This window comes from Pteropus vampyrus, unplaced genomic scaffold, assembly GCF_000151845.1.
Source record: "Pteropus vampyrus isolate Shadow unplaced genomic scaffold, Pvam_2.0 Scaffold109, whole genome shotgun sequence".
Taxonomy (NCBI): Eukaryota; Metazoa; Chordata; class Mammalia; order Chiroptera; family Pteropodidae; genus Pteropus; species Pteropus vampyrus.
This window is the reverse complement of record NW_011888890.1, coordinates 1754402-1760906: the sequence shown is the minus strand read 5'-3', so window position 1 is coordinate 1760906 and position 6505 is coordinate 1754402.

The following is a 6505-nucleotide window of genomic DNA, read 5'->3' as shown; positions in this document are numbered from 1 at the left end:
TAGTCGAATTTCCTTCTATTTCCCTCTTATAAGAATGTTTGTGATTACATTCAGGGCCAATTTGGATAAGGTGGAATAATCTCCTTATCTCAATATCCTTAACATCTGCAAAATTGCTTTTTCCATACAAGGTAACATTTACTGGTGCCAGGAATTAGGACCTGGATATCTTTGCAAGTCATTATTCAGCCTACTACAGGGGTTTTGGGTTGGAGATACCTCTAAGACATCCAAGTAGAATGTTAAATGACAGCTGGTATGTGAGTCTGTTCAGGAAGAGGTCAGGGATAAAGATGCAGTTTTGGGAATCATCAGTTTACATGTAATATTTAAAGCAAGGGACTGAATGAGATCACCTAGCAAATGAGTATAGAGAGAGAATAAAGAATTACTAAGTACAGGGAAATTCTAAGTAAAGGTTGGAAAGATGAGAAAGTAGTAGATGAATGTACAGCGAGTGAGGTAGGAGAACCAAGAAAATAAGAAGGGTTTCTCTAAGTACATCAAGAAGGCAGAAGTGAGAAACTATAAAATTGACACTCAAGTTAGGAATTTGAGGTCATTAATGACCTAACAGCAGTTTTGGTAGTGTGGAGTGGTCATACTTCTGACTTTAAAGGGGCTGATAAAAATGGGAGGAGAGGAAATAGTTAACAATTATAGACAACCCTTTTCTGAGAGTATAGCTATAAAGGAACAGAGAATGGAGCAGTAGTTAGAGGATGAGATGGTGTCAAGAGATTTTTTTTAAAAAAATCAACTTTATTAAGGTATAATTTCCATATAATAAAATGTATCTATTATAAAATGCAAAGTTTGATGAGTTTTGACAAATGTATATACCTGGGTAACCATCACTACAATTCAGTTTATAACATTTCCCTCACTCCCCCAAATTCTTTCATATTCCTCTGTAGTCAATCTGCACTCCCACCCCCATGCCAGGCAACTACTGATTTTCTTTGTCACTGTGGATTAGTTTTGCCTGTTGTAGAATTTCATATACATGGAATCATACACTATATAATCTTTTATGTTTAGCTTCTTTTGTTCAACATAAGGTTTTCAAGATTCATCTATGTTGTATTTATCTCTATTTCTTTTCATTACTAAGTAGTATATGGACATACCACCTGTGTGTATCCATTTATTCATGGAAATTTAGGAAATTGAGACATTTCAGCTTGGAGCTATTAGAAACAAAGCTGTAATAAAGTTTACGTGCAAGTTTTTATATAGATATATGTTTTCATTTATCTTGAAAGACAGCAATGGGTGCGTTCTTTGGTAAATTTATGGTTAACTTTAAAAAGTGTATAATTAACTGGCCCATGGTTGTGTCATTTTACGACTCTATCAGAAGTGTAGGAGAGTTTCAGTTCTACATCTTGTCAACACTTGGTATTGTCACTTTTTATTTTATTAACCAATTAATTTATTATTATTTTTTAACATTTGATTTTTATTCCCCCCCCCATCTGGTGGTATTGTTACTTTTTAAAAACGTAGCCACTCTCATGAGTGTGTAGCAGTTTCTCATAACTAATAACTAATGATGTTCAAAATATTTTCATGGGTTTGTTATTTGTATATCTTCCTATGAATTCTCTATTAAAATATTTTGCTACTTAAAAAAATGGTTGTTTGTCTTACTATTGAAGAGTAAGAGTTCTTTTCTGGATACAAGCCCTTTGCATATTTTCTCCTTAATTGAGACCGATCTTTTTATATTTTTAATGCGCCTTTCAAAATGAAGAAAATCAGGAAAATTCCACTTAAAATGCGTTATCGGTTTCTTTTTTTAAGGTTGTTTTTTGTTTATGTTTTGTGTAAGACAAATCTTTGCCTACTCCTAGGTAGTGGAATTTTTTTTTCCTATGTTTTCTTCCAAAGGTTTTATGATTTTAGCTCTTATGAGTTAGTTTTCTGCATAGTATAAGGTTAATTTTTGTCTATATGGATATCCTATTGTTTCAGCATTGTTTGTTAATAAGACTATTGGTTTTTCAGTAAATAATTTTGTCTGTCAAAAATCAACTGACCATATGGAAGAGTCTGTTTCTATTTCATTATTCTATATACTATCTTATGCAAACATTCCTACAGCTTATTATAGTTCTTAAAGTTGGATAGTGTAAGGCTAACAATTTTGCTCAAATGTTTGGGGATCCTAGTCTATTTTTTCATTAAAATAATAATCACTTAAAAGAAATTTGGAAGCTGGCGGGGGCGCGTTGTGGGCTTTGGGCTGTGATCTAACTTTCTCATTGAGAGACTCCCTAATATAAATACTTGATTTTCCCCTCTCATGCTGCTTAGTTTCCTAAGACAAGAATATGTTATCTTTCCTCAAGGGCATATTGTTCCCAGCAGCAGCATAAGGGAATGTAGAACCAATATTTACTATGAAGGCTTTCCTTAATCCCCTATTTTGAGCTCCATGCTTTAGCCCAACTCTCCACTACCTGATATTTTAATTTGTTTCTGATCCATTTGTTCCAGAACCTAAATTTCCATCTCCTAAGCAATGGAGAGTAGGGCAGTGACATGGCTGCAAGGAATTGAGGAAAAGAAAAGGGTCCTTAGTATTTGATCATTCCCAACTTTATATGCAGGTTTTCTTTCCTAGGTTTCATCCCACTTTCTGGTTCCTGGTGAGTCCTCTCCTAAGCCTTTCCATGGTGCTGCAGGTAATTTGGCTCTATTTTTTTAAAAGTATTTTTTTTCTGTCTTAGATATTGGACTCTTCTTTTTTGTTAGAGTGTTAAAATTCCTCTGCTTTTTCATCTTTAAAGATTTGTTGCATTGCTCATTGGCAGTTGTCTTCCTTCCCTTTTTTTCTTTGTCCTTGTGTGTTTGTGTACTTTTAATTTCTTTATTCTAATGGCATTTCTAAGGTGGTAGAAAGTTGCAGTTCTTCATTTCATCCTGTTATTCCAGATGTACTCTTTTAAGGACCTTTAAATAACGAATATTTCATGATTGAGAGTCTTAAGGAGGTTTGCTAACCACAGTATGCTTTGTGAAAAGCCTGTCACTGACTATCTGTAACCCAAAAATGACTTCTTTTTTTACTTGCTCGGTGGCATAGGCTGCTCTCCATCCTGTATATTCTGGGCTGGGTACCTTCAGGGCCTTGCCTCAGAGTTCCGAGTTCTTTGTTCTTCAGATGTTGCACAGTAGTATTATATGGTGATAACAGATGTTGTATGGGTGATTTCTATTTCTTTTGGTATAAAGAGTTACAGTAGCCCTCCCTTATCTGTGGTTTCACTTTCTATGGTTTCACTTACTCATGGTCAACTGCAGTCCAAAAATACTGAGTGGAAAATTCCAGAAATAAACAATTCATAAATTTTAAATTGCATGCCATTCTGAGTACCTCACTTCATCTCATTATGTAGGCATTGTATCATCTCTCATCATTATCATCATCAGAAGGGTGAGTACAATATACTAAGATATTTTGAGAGACAGTATTTACATAATTAATTACAGTATAATTGTTCTATTTTGTTAATTATTATTCATTTCTTACTGTGCCTAATTTATAAATTAAACTCTGTCATAGGTATGTAGGTATAGGAACACAGTATATATAGGGTTTGGGGTATTAGAACGTATTCCCCATGGATAAGAAGAGACTACTGTACTTCTGAGCTGGGAATGATTTTCCCAGAAATAAAGACATTTAACCTTACCTTGTACTTGAGCAGTTCTGAAGGATTTTTCTGACTTTTATGTAGTCTACATAAGTATATTCTAAATTGTGAACAATTTGCGTAACTCTCACACCAGCTGTGAGCCCTTGTTCCTTTAATGTCTGTAAGTTTACTTGTGTGCCTTGAAATCACAGCTTGTAGAAATCCATCCTTTATAGGATTTCTGCATATTTACAGGGAACTCACTTTCTGATTGTCTTCTTTGACAATCTGCATTCATGTTTTTCTTTGGCCTACACTGCTACAGCCTAGATGTGAAACACAGACCTCTTCAGAGTCTGCCCACCTTCCCCCCAAAAAATTACATTCACACAAAGCATCTGTAAGGAGCATTAAATTTAGGAAACTCAGTTGGATAGAGTTACTTGAATAGAGTTTTAATTAGATGTTTGAGTTGATTCAAATTTTGAATTGAGAAGCATTTTCACTGAGTAAGGTTGAGTTGAGAAGAATTTGATTTTGGTAGAGATTGAGCTGAGTCGGGTTGACTAGAGAAGAGATTGAGTTCTGTAGAGATGGAGTTTTTATGAAGATTGAGTTCTGCAGAGACTGAATTGAGTGGTTTGGTAGAAGATTTGGGTAACATATAGACTAGAAATCACGTTTCACATAGTTAACAAACTAAGAAAGTCCATATTAAATTCTCCAGAATCTTTTTGGGGGTCATCTTTTGATTTTTTTGGAAAAAGGGCTTTTCTACAAGAAAGGGGGGAAATGGCTCATAAACAAGATATTCATTTCAAAACAACAAAGAAATTCCTTTTGTTGTTTCCCTCTGAGTGATTTCAAGCTCTTCTCTGACAGTTAGATCCTCAAGGTCTCAGTTTGCACTCTAAGTGGTCATCAAAGTTTTTCCCAGAGACTACTTTATTCCTAGGGAGCTGTGGTAAACCTGCTAAAATAATACATTTTTCCTCCTGCTTTGTTACCTTTAATTTCACTAATGATAAATTACAAAATTCCTCTTTTCTCTTCTTGCTTTTTGGAACACATTGAATAAAATGCTAGGAGTACATTAATTGATATTGACATGGAGAGCAAAAAGGAAAACTCTATGTTTACTCATTGGAAAACACTCCAATAAACTTGTATATAGTCAAACCATTGGTATAGCCTTCTGTAGTTCCAATCAATGAACTGGTCAAAATGACAATGGTAGATTATTTAAACGGACACATGTCAAATTGACTGTGATGAAAAGATGCCACTATACTGTGCTGTCACAACATCACCCACCTAAAGCTCTACAAATAGATTTATAAAGTTACAAAATCTCATTTGGTGAGCTGAGATGGCAGTTTCCACATTAGATTTAAAATTTCAAGGCAAATTAACAGGCACTAAACGATTGCTAGTTGCTTAGCACTGTGCTGGATGGAAAAGATGTACGAGTCTCACATTTTTCCTTGAGGGAAGTTGAGAATCTGATTGGTGGAATGAGACATAGATAAAAGAAAATTTTAGATAATGTGAAAGAGCCTAAATTTAAGGATAGAATTATGGGGTAAAACTCTGTTATGGAATTTTGGAGAAAGGAACGTTGTTACGGTTCCATCTGACTGAACTTGTGAGAGGGAACCTGGGAGAGGAATTTCAACTGTGCCCAAGCAAGAGGGGCTGAGCTCATTAGGTAAGAAGGATTTGGACAAAACTAGAGCTGTAGGAATGGGTCGAATGAGGGTGAGGAATAGTAAGGAGATGCGATTCATGGTAGAGAAGTATTTCTTGGGGAGTGTTAAGGATTGAGGTCAGCTGGGTAAGGTGGGCATTGATTGAGTTTAAGGCTCAAGAGACTGAACTTTGTCTAACAGAGAGGAATAAGACTATAAACAAAGAACAAAGAATGATGAAAGTTTAACTGGATATATTTCACAGTGTTGCAGAGTTCTTTTGACTCTACAATGCTTATTGTTCTTCCTCAGCAGAAAGACAATTTTTTACTTTCTTAATGACAGTGATGTGGAGGAAAGAAATTTTTGAAAAATTTCAGATTAACTTGTCTTGTATAACATGTATTAAAATAAAAATTGCTATTGAATCTAACATTTTTGTCTGCCTGTGTTGCTGAATTGCCGATCTCCCTTGAAATGAAATCCATTTGAAAACTTACTTTGTCTTTCAGAGGAGCAGGTTTATGAAGCTTATTATTTTAGGTTGATGAAGTCCCAGTAATGGTGCTGGTGACATCCAAGGCCACCAACAATTATTTCATCCTAGTGAGAAAGCTTCTTCTGCTTGCTGTATTCTTCTGTGTATATTCAAATATCTCTATCAAATTTTTTTTTTTTTTTAAGGATTGAAGTGAATTTGAAATTAAGTTTCATTTTTTTCAGAAAAGTCGGGCAGACTGAGGAGTCTAGAGATAGCCTGAGGAAACAGATTGCAGGGAGGAATAGCCTGTTTAGAACTTCAGACACTCTCAGAGCTCTGACTTTTGGAGAACCCATCCCATATCATTCTAACAAATGAAAATATACCCATATTCTAGGATATATGTCCTTAATATGGAAATATCATTTGAGTTGATAAAATGTTACATTTGGTAAACATTTTAGTTGAATATTTATTTAATTTTGCAGGTTAAAAAATATTTTGGAACAAATAAATACTTTTTTTGGATCTGCGTTAGGCCTCAACATTTTCACAGGCTGTTGACTGAAAAGCTGGAAAGCCGAGGGCACAGTGTTTCAAGTGCGTAGTGTATAAAAAGTACTCTGGAGGGAGGTCCGCCGAGAGACATTTTCCTGGGAAGGAAGAAGGGGACGGCCGTCCCAATTCAGACT